The sequence below is a fragment of the Dreissena polymorpha genome, chromosome 4 (genome assembly GCF_020536995.1).
Source record: "Dreissena polymorpha isolate Duluth1 chromosome 4, UMN_Dpol_1.0, whole genome shotgun sequence".
In the NCBI taxonomy this organism is placed as follows: domain Eukaryota; kingdom Metazoa; phylum Mollusca; class Bivalvia; order Myida; family Dreissenidae; genus Dreissena; species Dreissena polymorpha.
The window spans coordinates 15927049-15942105 of NC_068358.1; the positions used below are offsets into that span (position 1 = coordinate 15927049).

The 15057-nt window shown below is 35.9% G+C and overlaps 1 protein-coding gene across 3 annotated transcripts in view; it reads right to left on the reverse strand.

The window, feature by feature from the left end:
* LOC127877733 (uncharacterized) overlaps positions 1 to 15057 on the reverse strand; it is a 33864-nt gene that overhangs the window by 5089 nt on the left and 13718 nt on the right. The gene's annotated exons all lie outside the window — the stretch shown is intronic.

Genomic DNA, 15057 nt, shown 5'->3' on the forward strand with positions numbered 1-15057 from the left:
TATACACAAATTACAGTTCTCCTATCCACAAATCTAAAGATTTTGTAACAGTCAAAAGACCTAACTTTTAATAGATGTAACTTTGTAACATGGATAAGACACGGGACTATTGGACATAGATTACTATGAATAGCTGTCATATTACACAATTGAAAAAAACAACAACAACAGCAACATATTAAATAAAAATCAATTTAGTTTAATAATAGTTTATTACATTGTATGTAATTCACTTTCATTCTTTTGAAAGTTTGTGTTTACACGAGTCGTTTTATATTTGATTGGTAGATGAAAGAAACGTTTCCGTTCAATCAAATGATCATCCTTAATTTTTACTGCAGTAACTTCTACCTGTTCTTCCACAGGTACCCACAGCAAGTGAGAAGGCGTCTGCAATACCATCAGATACACTCATACTAGGGATTGTCAACGTCTCAAATATCGAGTCTTTGTAACGACCAAAAAATAACATCGAAATTATGTATCGATTGACACAGTATGATTTGCTTTGAAACTTGTGTCGCTGGAATTGTATCGTCTGCGGAAATGATTAGTTTACTCAGGAAAACAATTGGTTACTTTGTTTTCTTTTCCGATATTTTAACATCATTTGTTCAGTTTTCCGTTTGGAAGAATATGTCAATCGAACTGAAGTTATTTCCATTTAAAAATCAGGAAAACGGAGCTTTGGTCTGGCCACATTCAATAGTCCATTTCAAAGGGTTATAGTTGAGCTATTATTGTTCGCCTTAACGATTTTGAACCACGTCCGATTGGTCTGTTCCAAAGAAACGAACCTTTTTTTAAACCTTCAAAAGATGTATATGGGCCTTGCTATGTTAAAGGGGGGGGGGGGGTTAATGCATGTGCGTAAAGTGGCGTCCCAGATCAGACAGTGCAGTCTGCAAAGGCTAATCAGGGACGACACTTTCCGATTTATGACAGTGTTCTTTTCTCCATTAAAAATCCAGTTTAGGCGGAAGGTGTTGTCCCTGTGCAGTTCGCACATGCTAATTTGGGACAACACTTAAAGCACATGCATTAAACTCCCTTTTCACATAGCACGACCCACATTATTAATTTCGACAAAAGATTTCTATCTTACGCACGTTGGTAATAATGCTGTGCTCAAATTATACAATCCTAGACCTTATTAATCCAAAGATAAATGTAACGTGTATTTGACTTAACAAAGGTATTGAATCTTGTAGGGAACTCTTATTTAAATGTAAACAAAGGAAACCATTGTTAAAACGGTTAGTCACTTAATCCTTTTATTGTCGTGTTAACTTTTACCCCATTATATACTGGTCAATAAATTAAAACTTTCAATCAGTCATAGTCCTAATACTCCGCTTTACATTTTAACATCCGTGAAACATTTACTTCGAACTTTAAGATAAAGGTACTTGTAAATGCATGCCATATGATATCGAACGAAGCATAATCTGACACGCAACTGCGTGCATTATGGCGCGCGCCATAGGAAAATGGGTCTTATGCGATACCATGTGCGACAAGAGTAGCTGATGGTCCTGTAAGACCATAAAACCTTGCGTTACTTTAATGCGGACGGCGCAGCTCCTGGCCAAACTGAGCGCTGGACTGAATCTACGATTTCCGTATGTTGCATAAGACCCATGTTCTCATGATGCGATTTTAATACGCCATAACGCGTACTATAATGCAATATAAACGATATATGCCATAGTTTTGAGACATCCTAGTATTTGGGATTATATTATTAAGTTTCAATGTATGAGCGCATAAACTTATTGCAAATGTAATAATTGCATTTGACATTACAATTTTACACACGTGTACGACAATGTACGTGTTTACCGTACACATAAACATTTGAGCTAAATTGGCAAGCGAGTATAGATGTATTGACATGTTACACTTGCTCTAAAAATCGTAAATTGAAAGTTAAAAGGTCCTATCAACTTAGTTTACTGACAGTTTGGTCGAAATGGATGTAAATTGAATGATACCACGACGTTCGTCGACGTAACGCTACAACCAAAAGATTTACGTCAACCGTCACAGACCTGATATGGACTCGATGCTTCGGCGACCCCGGGTGCGAACTCGCCGGGGACGGATGATTCTTACACGCTACACACCCAGAGTCCGTGTGGAATCCCGAAATTGGCGTGTCAGATCGCCCCAGGGGGTCGTCCAGAGTCGCACGACCGACGGGAGTGCACCGGGGCGTGATTGTACTAAAGTCATCTGCGGTCTCATCGGAATACGTCTTCTCATGTTCACGGTACACGATTCTCACAGACAACGAGTTATCTGTATTCATGTTCTATTTCATGGACACTAAAACTCATGTAAAACGTAAACCATAAATAACAAGTATTTGTTCATACTTAATTTATTGAAACGTACACATTCATTCGGAATTTCCAATCAGCAAACATTCCACAATTTTAAGGCGATGAATAGTTGTTATATTTTGTTAACACTTCCATCAAATCTCCTCCAAAAAATCGCCGCAATATGTTGACATGTTTGGGAATATTTATCCAATGCTAAATTCACCAAGCATGATACCCACTGAGTTGGTAAAACTCTGCTTGTCCCACGCTACAAATGTGCCCCCTTTATGTAAAATCCATTATCCACAAAATGAACGAAATCGGATATTAATCGTATATAAATTTCTTCATCAATTAGTTTTATCAAACGCGTGCTAAGCGATCACTGAAATTAATTACACGTGTCAGAAAAGTGCAACCTTGCATAACAATATAAAAAGATTCCGATTTCAATAGAAGCAATTCATCCATACATCTCACCATTCAATGTCCGTTACATGGAGACTTCACTAGTCATAAATCGCGATCAGGCGAGGTTTATATCCAATAACCAATAAAAGTTCAATTGTTATAAATGATGCACCTCCATTTCTTTCATTTCATATTTGAATCCATTAAAATCAATAAACCGAACATTTAATGACATCCTTCAAAATCGTGATTTCAACTTAAACGGGTGTTGAGTTTCTAAAAAAAAATGGCCGTATTGGAGTTGTTAAGCCCGTGATTAAAAGCGCTTTTCTGCAAGGCTAAAATCCACCTAAAAGTTAATTTTAAATACCGTATCGATACAATCAATGACGAAACGTAATCCCGTATTACATCTTGAAATATTTACGCTGGTAAAATGTATGCAGTGTAAATATTGACAAACCCCGGGCGGTAAATAAACGCCGATTTAAATTTGGTTCGTTTGATAAGAAAATATAAGTGTCGATTGCACTTTGTGTGTATGTTCCTTTTGTGTATCGCACAATGTAAAGAAGTCGTTACGAAATGTTTTTATTATCCGCAAATATCGTGCAAACATTAATACATTTTAGGAAGGCATATGTAATTAGTCTAAAGTTTAATGCCATTGAAAGCCTCTTTATGATACAAGGTATAATTTAACAATAAAAGCAAGCGTCTGAAGATCCATTTAACTTGATTGCTTTTCTAACGCAACACGCTCTTGGAGACTTTTCTAACTTGAATATCTCAATTATGAGTAAAGATTTTGATTTAAAGTTGAACATGCGATTATAAGTGTGCAGTATGTGCAAGCTAACGATACAATCATTCATCCGTGACGATCGGACGCTTTTGCACGCGGGGTAGGTAGCCTGCAACTTGCCAAAATTGCGCTCCTGAATATTCATACGAGCTTTATTGTCTTAAAAAAATACATTTTATGTTTTCCTTGCGTGAGTACTCATTTACAATCATGAAATACATTTTGTGTAAATTTAGAATCATATCGCGTTTCATCATTTCCACGTGCAAAAAGATTAAAACATACCTTCCCCACGTGCTAAAGCGTCCGAGTGTCACGGATGAATAATTTTATCATACGCTTGCACAGATTGTAGTCAAATGATCACGTGTAATAACTTTTTTTAAATCAAAATCTTTGCTCATAACTGATTTATTCAAGTTTGAAAAGGGTTTCGTTTGAAAACTCTGCAAGGGTATAATATGTATCGTTAAAATTCCATAAAGAATGAACCACCACGTTTATGTGCCCGTCCGGTAGTTAATATGTATGTGCCCCGAAAACAATGTTGAAAGTTTTGAAACGATCTGCCAATTTTATTTCATAGTCGAGGACTTGCACATTTTTTTTGCATGTTCTTATATTTAATAAACTTTGTTATGCTTCGTTACAGTTGGGTATTATAATTATATAAAACTTTGCTTGCAAATGGTTGTTTTCAATCGCTTAAAGTTAAATCCGATTAATGGAATTCCCCAACTGCGCACTTCGATGCACATATAGTCTTAAATCAATTTATATTGAGCTCTCCGTAAAACCGCCGGTATTTTTTCTTATTTACTCTTATCAGTCAGCAATCTCCACGCAAAGTTGTCGTTCCCTGCTCCCACATACAATCCATGCCATCACAAGAAAATCCTACCAGATTTCATTCTATACATAGATGGTGACGTCACTACCTTACGTCAGTAAGACCGGTGTGTACATTGTGACAATAACGTAGTGACGTCACCATCTATGTATAGAATGCGGTGTGTACACAATGACCAGATTTGGTAGAGCTAGTATTTTATTTAATTGGTTTAAGTATAATATTATAAAAAGTACTATAATTTTTCTTTTAGATTAAAAAAGTGTGTATAATTTCAGTTTAAAAAAAGACCTAAATTTAAAAAAAGTAAAAAACCAACAACGGTTGATTGTACCACGTGGCTAGGCTATCGTCACGTGATTGTTTAAGAAGGCAGGGATTTGATCCAGCTATGCTGGTTCTCGTCAAATCTCTGCGCGGAGGTTGATCAGTCTTCTTTTTCTTCTTCTTCCATGTGATGTACTAATCTCACTCTGGAGCATACTTGTACATTTAGTCGATCAGCACTACTTGTCAATTACGGAGTTCTACGACGTTTTTCCGTGCGACAACAGAATTATGGAGTCTGTCAGAGATCTTTAAAAAGAAGTATCTCTGATCGTGTATATATAATTCGACACTCGATCGTACAATATCAAGGCGACACACGAACAACGGCACACGACATTCAAATTCGTGTTTCATGTGTGCGAATATGTGTGTCACATTTCGTGATAAGTTTTGATAAGAAATATTGCAGGATAAAAGTCCTAGCCAGGTAAGTATCGATTGTCGTTATATGCGTCGCGTTATACAGCGTGTGTCGCGTTGAATTGCATTCTTTTCAATAAAGACCGGACACATGATATCAATCATAGACGAAAGATAATTTTCTAAGATACTCGACATTATATTTTGAAAATAGCGTGATATTGTCGAATGTCGAATTAAATCGCTAAAGCACGAACATTGACGATAAACGTGACACTTTTTCTAGTGTCGCATTGAGTATTGTGTGTCAATCTTAATTCCGTGAACATGAAAACAAAATATAAGAAACATCCCGGAATTCGCTCTATTTAAGAAAACCCCCACTTATGCATAAGACTTTAACATGAAAGGGAGAGAATCTCAGTCGCCATGAATGCAATGATGCACATCGATTGTCGCCCTTGTCAGGTAATAAAGACTCGTGAAAATGTTGTTGTCTACATTGCACAGGCAATCCTAGTTATTTGTATTGATTAAAAAAGTACACATTGTAAAAAACAATTGTTTCTAGAAATTTGAAAATAGCCATCGTTTAAAGGTGAAATCGTGGATTTCAAAATAGACTTCCCGCATACGCACTACTACAAAACTGCAGCCTCTAGTTTGGGGTAACATGTTAATACGGAATTTCGAAATCTCTGTTGTTTGAATTCCATTTTCTTCTTCAAATACGTTAAGAATCTGTTTTGACAGGGTTGCGATGAAGATCAAACAATTAATCATTAATCGATACCATTTGTAACCTTGATATGAAAAATTAAATACGATCGTAAATCAGTCATATCAACTCTACGAGGCCCTTCTGTTAAGGCACGTTACCAATCGCCTTACAAATGGACACAAAACAAACGCACTTGACGCACACAACAATTAAGCAATACAACTGGGGTCAACGCCAATTGATGCGAACGTTCCCATTTGATGTTATGTGAGGAAAGCATAGCATTCGGGTTTAGTATCGCACACAGAAACTTAATCAGGTGAGCAATTATTGCTCTTATCCACTTCTTTGATAACATACACAACTGAACGATACAATGATCAAACCCCACACTTGGCACATATTTATATAAAAAAAAATGAGTGTGTACCTCGGAAAAGACAGTCTCCAATTCAACTTGAAAAAAGAAAGAACTTATCATTGATGCTTGTCCAAAACTGACAAGTAACAAACGGTTCAAATTGGTTGATAAAGATGTCAGTGGGTCATTTTAATAATTATATTTAAATCCATGCATATTTTGAATTATCTGTTTGTAACAACACACTGAATAACGTAAGGTTGCTAAAATGGCACGTGATTTCACAGGTGGGCACTTTTTATGAAAAGTTTATGTATCATTCATTCAGTTAATATTTTATAAAACAAGTTTTGTTTGTAATACATCCTTATCACGCTGTTAAGCTAAACCATGCTTTTTGTTTCAGATGAGATGGAATCCTTGCATGTCTGATTATAACTTGAAACTTAACGTATGTTGATGAGTTGCTTATATACTCTATGTTTGAGTAAACTTTTCAATCTTTGTGTTTGCTTCTTTTTCCTTAAAGAAACAAAATCGTCAGATCTAGAGCAAACTTATGCACAATATAATTATTTCATTTTCGCTTTTAACATATATTTCCACACAAAATGCTGTTTAAAACATATGCTTGCGTTAAAAGTATATTCATATAAATCTATGAGGAAAGTTAAGTTCGGAGTTCCCCGAAGTTCAGAGATCATGCTTTTAAACAAATATTTACTGTACATGTTTTCAGCCATGAGTGTTAACAATTTTCTTTATTTTCAAAATAAAAATGAAGCCCATTTCGTAATTTTCTTTTGATTTTTTTAATGGAAAGCAGGAAAGTTTGTAATTTTATTATAGTTTTACTTTTTGCCAGATTCTTTTTTGTTTCAAGAACATTTTTTTCTTGGCCTAAGCTTAAAATGACACCTAAGCCTATGGTTAGAAGGAGCAATTATTTACAGGATTTAAACAGTTTCTAATACAGTCTGAATATTGTTGAATTCACTTCAGTGCCATGTACTAATTTCTCTAAAATGTCTGATCTAGATTCAACCATGCACACATTAAGTACAAACGTCAAAACGGAAACGAAATAGACGAAGACAATGAGCCTTGCTGTGGAAAAACGGGCCTTAATGCATGTTCGTAAAGCGTCTTCCCAGATTAGCAGTCCGAACAAGCTAATCAGGGACGACACTTTCCCATTTTAAGGATTTTTTTGTCTAAAGGAAGTCTCTTCTGAACTAAAATCCAGTAAAGGCAGAAACTGTCTTTCCTGATGAGCCTTTGCGAATGCATTTGTGGAATAATGCATTAAGCCCTGTATTCCCAGAGCGAGGCACATTTGTTCCGTCACAAGAGATAGACAGGTATTTCCTTTACATGAAGGAAAAGATGGGAGCACCTCTAGTTTGTACAAATTAAACATGCAATGTTCCAATAAATTTTGTTCTTTTGCTGGTATCTGAATATTTAAACATGCCATTTGTATGGGTTCTTTTAATTGTAAATTATTGATTCTCACTAAAGTTCTGATGAGATCGGAAATGTTTGAGCTGACGTAAACACGAAGAGTACAAGGTTTAATATATAACAGTTTCCTGGGCTATTTAACCACATAAACATTTATACTAATTTTACAGACCATGTAAAACAGAATTCGTACATACAGTCAGTTGGTCGAAATTTAGATTCATGCGTGTCCGACTGTCAATATAATGATGCAAATAACACGAAAAAGCGAACGTTCAAACAAGTGAATATATTTATGTTCAAATGTGAACGTCTGGAGAATAAATGGAACAAAACTGAAACATTCAATACAATTAGAAAAAGTAATACTTGTATTATGTGCATGTAGGCCTACATGTCCTGTATACAGTATTTATGAACACGATTTTATATCGCGGTTGCTTAGCGAATATAGCTGAAGTCAACTATAGTGCACGGTAACCCCGAGCTCGATCCCCGCTCTGAAGCTCTCTCGCTTTTCTATAAAGACACCGAGCACTGGTTCTACACAGGAGTCGGACTCGAGAGCATCACAATTTAAAGCGACTGACTCAAGATGCAATTTAACTGAAATAAATATGTTAAACTAAAAAATATTAATGAAAAATTACCTATTTCCACCAAAAGACCGCTCCATGTGTATGCACGTTGAACACGAGTAATCCATTTTTACAATTCTTTGTTAAATAAGTTTATGTGCACAGTTTTAAAATACATCTCTCAAAATATTTGAGCACCGCTCTTTGAAGTCATTGTGTAGTCATCTATACACGTAGTACAACAATATCAATAACGTAAAAACGTTTTCGCAAAGATTTGTACTGTTCTATATAAAAAAAACTGCCTAATAATATTCTTTCCGTTTGAAAAGAGTATCATTATAACAGGTATTACATAACATCACAATCTGCACTTTAATATTCTGCATTTAACATTCACATATTTCTTTTCACAGAGCTTAAATATCACTCTTTATTATTCGTAATAATTGCGGATGTATTAATTAAACACAACATTTACGTGATATCCAAAGTTTTAAACTTAAACTACGGGGATTTTACAACCGTCAATATCTTCAATATTGGATCTTTCACCTGCTTAAATTTGATCTTATTGAACGATATAACTTTCAGTTCCATTTTCCTGGATCACAAATATTTGCATAATGTCACCTTAAATGATAGAATAATGAAAACGATATGTGCACAATGTAATTTCTCGTTTTCGACGATCTCTATAAGCACTGAGGTCTGTAACACTGACGAGGCCAAAAGGTCTTGCAAATAGACAGGTAAGTAAATCTAATGGAATGTTGCCAAAATTATAAACTACTGTTAATGATTAAAACGAAATATTAGCAGACGGGCTTATAGTTCCCTTGCAATCATTTGAAATATACGAACTTCAATGCCAGAGAAAATTCGATACTCTTACACAAACATACGTGACAAATTAACCTTGACAACGAAGAGCGACCATTATGTGTCAATTGACTAAAATGCCTGATATTGTTTTTCCAATACTTGTAAAAATTTTCTTTTGTACATTTTATACCAACAAAATAAAAAGACAGTAAATAGTAAAAGATGTAACACGCTACTAATAAACAGAGTGATTTGATAACAAACCACATGTCCAACCAGTAAATTTAACCATTTAGCTATCCCGTTAACAGTGTATCTAAACACCGACGAACAAAACAAACAAGCAGCCAACCAAGCAACCAAAAAATAACCATCCAACCAACCAACAAACAAACCATCCAATCAACGAACCAACCATCCAACCAACCAACAAACAAACCATCCAACCAACGAACCAACGAACGAACCAACGAACGAACCAACCAACAAACAAACAAACCATCCAACCAACCAACGAACCAACCAACCATCCAACCATCCAACCAACCAACCAGCAAACCAACCAACCAACCAACAAACTAACCATCCAACCAACCAACCAACAAACGAACCATCTAACCAACCAACCAACCAGCCAACCATCCAACCATTCAACCAACCAGCCAAACAACCAATGAACCAACACATAAAGTAGCCAAAAAACAATTAACCAAGAAATTAACCAAATAAACTAACCCACATACTAACTTTTAAACTAACGGGCTTGGATCCGCCGTAAAATAGTCGTCGTTCGGAAACATGTAGAGATATTGTTAAATAAATATCGGATGCATTTTACGTAAGTTAAAGGGAACTTTTTACAAATTATGGCATGTATTAAAGTTTGTCTTTAAATGCTTTATATTGATAAAATGTAAACATAGGGTCTAAAAAGCTCCAGTAAAAATCAAGAATAAAATGAAACAAAGAAAAAAGTAACCCTCAACTGGGCTCGAACCTCTGATCCCTGGAGTAAAAGTCAAACGCTTAGACCACTCGGTCATCCTTGCTCAAAGAGGAAATGATGCATTTTATACTTTATATATAAGCAATCCTGGTAGTGTCACAAAATACAACGACAACAGATCTCTCCAAATTATTCAATCGTTTCGCGTTGCAACGCTTTATTATTTTCAGGTGTTTAAATCTTCAAAAGATGCATACAATGGATATTTTAGAGCATGATAAATGTTCAGTATTACTGTTTCCTCACAACTACAATGAAAATTTGCGAATCTGAAACATTTCTTTTCAATTTCGTCAATTTACCAAAACGTGAAAAGGTCCCTTTAAGAGGTATATGCTTAAATATAGAAAGTTAATCACTATTTTGGAACTCAGAGGTATCTAGCGTATGGTAACAAAATGGATGTTTGCAAAGGCGTGTTGAACAAATAATGTAACAATATTTTGAGACATTTCACTTCATCATCCATACACGAACTGGAAGACTGAAAAGGATGCCGGACATCTGTGTATAGCACGATGTAACTATCTTAAACTCTAAAATTCGGCATTTTACCGACAGATAAAACACGTGTTGTTAATATCCAAACGTATATGCAGATGTAAGCATTGTAGCCTCGCTTTGAGAAAACTAAGCTTAATGCATGTGGGTTTGGTATCGTTTCAGATAAGCCTCTGCGATCCGCGCAGGCTTACCAGGGACGACACTTTCAGATTAGAGTGGAATTTCGTTTAGAAAAGACTTCATGTAAACGAACAGTTCAATATTGCAAAAAGTACAGTCATTTGGGACACTGGAGCCTTGTTCTGAGAAAACTGGGCTGAATGCATGTGCGTAAAGTGTCAGCACAGATTAGCCTGTGCAGTCCTCACAGGCTTATCAATAACGACTCTTTCCGCTTTTAATGACATTGTTCGTTTAAATGAAGTCTCTTCTTAGCAAAAATCCAATTTAGGCGGGAAGTGTCGTGCAGTCCGCACAGGCTAATCTGGGACGACACTTTACGCACATGCATTCAGCCCAGTTTTCCCAGAGCACAAAGTAGCACACCTGCGTTTATGACCTCGTGTGCAAATGTGGTAATACAAAATTCCCCCTGTCTGGATTATAAGCTAACTAGAGGATAATCCCTCATATGGAAGTACAGTTGACGATCATTTTATTATATTGGTTCAACGTTCTATAGAAACAGCAGCATAAACTATTGTACGCAAGGTCAAAGTGTCAACTGAATATATGCTGCAGTAAGGGTAATGAAGATGAGGCAATGGTTATGCTAATGATGAAGAAGAAGAAGAAGAAGAAGAAGAAGAAGATGATGATGATGATGATGATGATGATGATGATGATGATGATGATGATGATGATGATGATGATGATGATGATGATACTGATGATGATGATGATGATGATGATGATGATGATGATGATGATGATGATGATGATGATGATGATGATGATGATGATGATGATGATGATGATGATGATGATGGTGATGATGATGATTTGCATGTTATGACTCAACTCACTTTGGAGAGAGGACCCTTAGTCTCGCTTTGATGGGTTTCGACTTCCGGAAACAATCCATGATGACGCCTAAGTCCCCTGCAGAAATCTCGACATCCATTTCCAAAGAACAACAGGCAAACTTCACTTGGTCTCAGATCGATCTTCATATAATTCCAAAACAAGAATTAATTAACTTTCGGGTGTTTCATATTTAGTGACCTAAACTTTCTAAGATCTGCATATCTTAAAGATAACGTTTCCATTTGTTGAAAAGGTATTATGTTATAACATATGCACTAACATGTCAATATAGCCATATTAATTGAATTCCATTTGATAGTATTCCAACTGACGCATGTCGTGTAACATTTGACGGCGTTTTTCTCCTGTTTTAGTTTGAGTCAACACTCTTCCCAAATCGCAACGTGACAAAATAGTACAAACTATCAAATATAAGAGAACGGAAGTAAATTCACACACTTTGATTAGTTTAACAAATTGATTTATACACACACTTTTTTAAACTTTATTCTACTTATTCCCATTTCTGACGAACAATTCCTGTATGATGGCATATATTCTCTACTGGATATGCAATTTTGCGTCGCGAAAAATTTAACCAAAAAAGAAAAAAGTTATATGTGCGTCGTTTAAATACCACAATGTTGAGTTGAGACCATTCTTGACTGCTGCGCAGTGTCTTGTATGATTCATAATAAATAATCCATTTCAGTTTCCAAAAAACACCTAAGTAAAATATATAAATAATCATCTAATGAGTTCAACGAAAACAAATTGAAGCGTTTTCGTTGTTAGTAAGCAATTTAACATTTAAAAGAAAACGAAGGGTTAGATTTCATGATGTTTTAATGTTTAATTTAGACTCAAAAACGTCCAAAACGTCTCGTTAATGTATTGATTAAGTGCTCTTATCACGTTCGTAAACGAATTTAAAATTCGATCTAGGCGATTCAAATATGCAGATCACACGGGATGAGATTTGCATAACCGGGCTCCGGAATAACGCAGGCGTTGTATACAGAACTGTAAGGTTGCATATGTCAAATAAGCAAACGAGGCACGCTATAGGAAAACTGGGTTTAAACTTTAATGCATGTGCGTATATTGTCGTCTCAGATTAGCCTGTGCAGTTATCATGGACTTTTCATGATATGCACTATCCGCTTTTATGGAATTTTTCTTTTAAAGCGAAAATCCAATTAAGGCTGAAACTATCGTCCCTGGTTAGGCTGTGCGGATAACATAGGCTAATCTGGGACAAAAATTTACGCACATGCATTAATTCCAGTTTTCCCAGGACGATGCCCAATTCAATTTAAATCATAGCGTCACAATGCAACTGAAATAACAATACAATGGAACACATTAAATTGTAAATATCATTTAACAAGTACGACCATTGAAATATGAAAACAGACATTACGAAGTAAATCAATCACGAGCATGTCAATATCCTGATCTCAAGTCAATAAATTGACATAAGAGATCTACACAATAAATTATAGCATACGAATGACAACTGTTGGCAACAGAAAGATTTAAGTAAATCGTTGATACGAGAGACAAAAAAGACGAGAAGTAACTCCAAGATATGAATAACAACAGAGAGATACGAAATAAAATCGTAATACGAATGACTACACAGATAACGAGGTAAATCTATTATACGAATGACAGAAGAGAAATAGAAACTTAATTCACAATACCAATCACACCATATCGATAAAAATATTTCCATAATACAAATGACAACTCAGAGACACAAATTAAATATATTGAAAAATGATATATTACAGATACGAAGTAAATCCTTGATACGAATGATTAAATAATGATTCGACGAAAATCCATAAAAATTAATGACAACCGAAAGATACGAAGACAATCAATATACGAGTGACAACAGACAGCTACGATGTAAATCAATGCTGCAAATAACAACAATTCAGGTTGAAACGAAAGTTAAGTGTAATTTACATTACTGTTCACAGAACCTGCCACAATATGTCTATATGTTATTGGGGTGGGGTGGGGCTTGAAAAACATACCTTACTACTTAAACTCTTACCTTGAAGGAATTCTGTCCATTATCAGTTCATTCGCACGTTTCTGTGTAGTTACGTCATAACTAAAGAGCTTTTTATTCTCATTAAGCGCCTCAACGGAAGGATTCCATCTGACGCCGACGACGCGACGTTTTCTTCTATCTTTAAGCCTCTGATATTCATCAGTGTCGTAATAAATAGACGCGTTGCTATGGAGATACTGGTTGGTGATTCTGGAACTCATGAGCAAGCTTCCAGTTCCACCGGGATCAGAAATCTCGCTGTTCCAAGAAAAGTTCAGTTCCGGGAATGTCTTAGAGGTGAAGCCCCAGTCGCCGCGGGGAATTGCATTGTAAGTGTCAATGGAGAGCGCTGTCAGTCTGTCGTCAGCTTCACGACCGCAGTCGGCCAGTTCCAGCAGTTCTTCGTCTGCTTCAGTGAGCGATTCCCGGTCAAACTGAACAGATGACCCCTGCAGTAGCACGTTCTTCATCATGGCGATTACGTCAGCCTTGATTTGGATATCCGTATCGTCGTAAGTTTGATCCCGCGTGTTTTCGTCTGCTATCGGTTCTGAGGAAACCAAACCAAAAGAAGGCGCTGAAATGTCGTCTGCGTTGAAATCGAATGTAATGCTGGATATCAAATTGTCTGCAGCGTGATTACTAACCTTACTGCTCGTCTGTTCTAAAACATGTTTACCTTTATGGAAAGACCAGACAGGGGTTACATTTATGTCTAAAGTTTGAAAATGTTCTTTTATGGCGTCAGAATCAAAATCATCTACATTTATATTGTTTGAATCTTTTCCAGATTCTTCTGTAACTACTACACCAGTAACACAATTAATGTCCCCATAATTATTGGAGCTGCATGTTTCCAAATCTTTCACGCCAACATCATTTTCACCAGTATAACATTCAACATATTCCGAATTCAGTTCTATGTTGACGTTACCGTCTGCATCCGCGTGGTAAGCGAGTGTATTTGCACGCGCGGGCGGCGTTAATACAGAACTCTCAAACCTTTCTCTAACTACACACTTCCTTTGTCCAGCGCTCGACTTTACGTTTTTACTAATAACACCCAACATTTTGTTCTAAAGACGTCTTTGTTAAACTTTTGATTGTTTTGTTAAAAAAAGGAAATGATTACTTAAGACCTTTGAAATAGACGCGTAATTATAATCATTAACATTCCATTTACTGTAACTACTTGTTAACGGACAATACGAGTTGCTTCAATTTTGAAATAGAAGTCATCGGTCCTACATTAACACGAACTGCACCAGGGTTAAACAAAAAAGCATTGTTTAACAGATGAATACAAATAACAATGTACAATCCATGTTTAATGGGCAATTTGAAATTGATCACTGAAAACATTGATGTCGTTCAGTATCAACTACGATATACGGTGAAGGTCAATACAATATCCTTGGAAA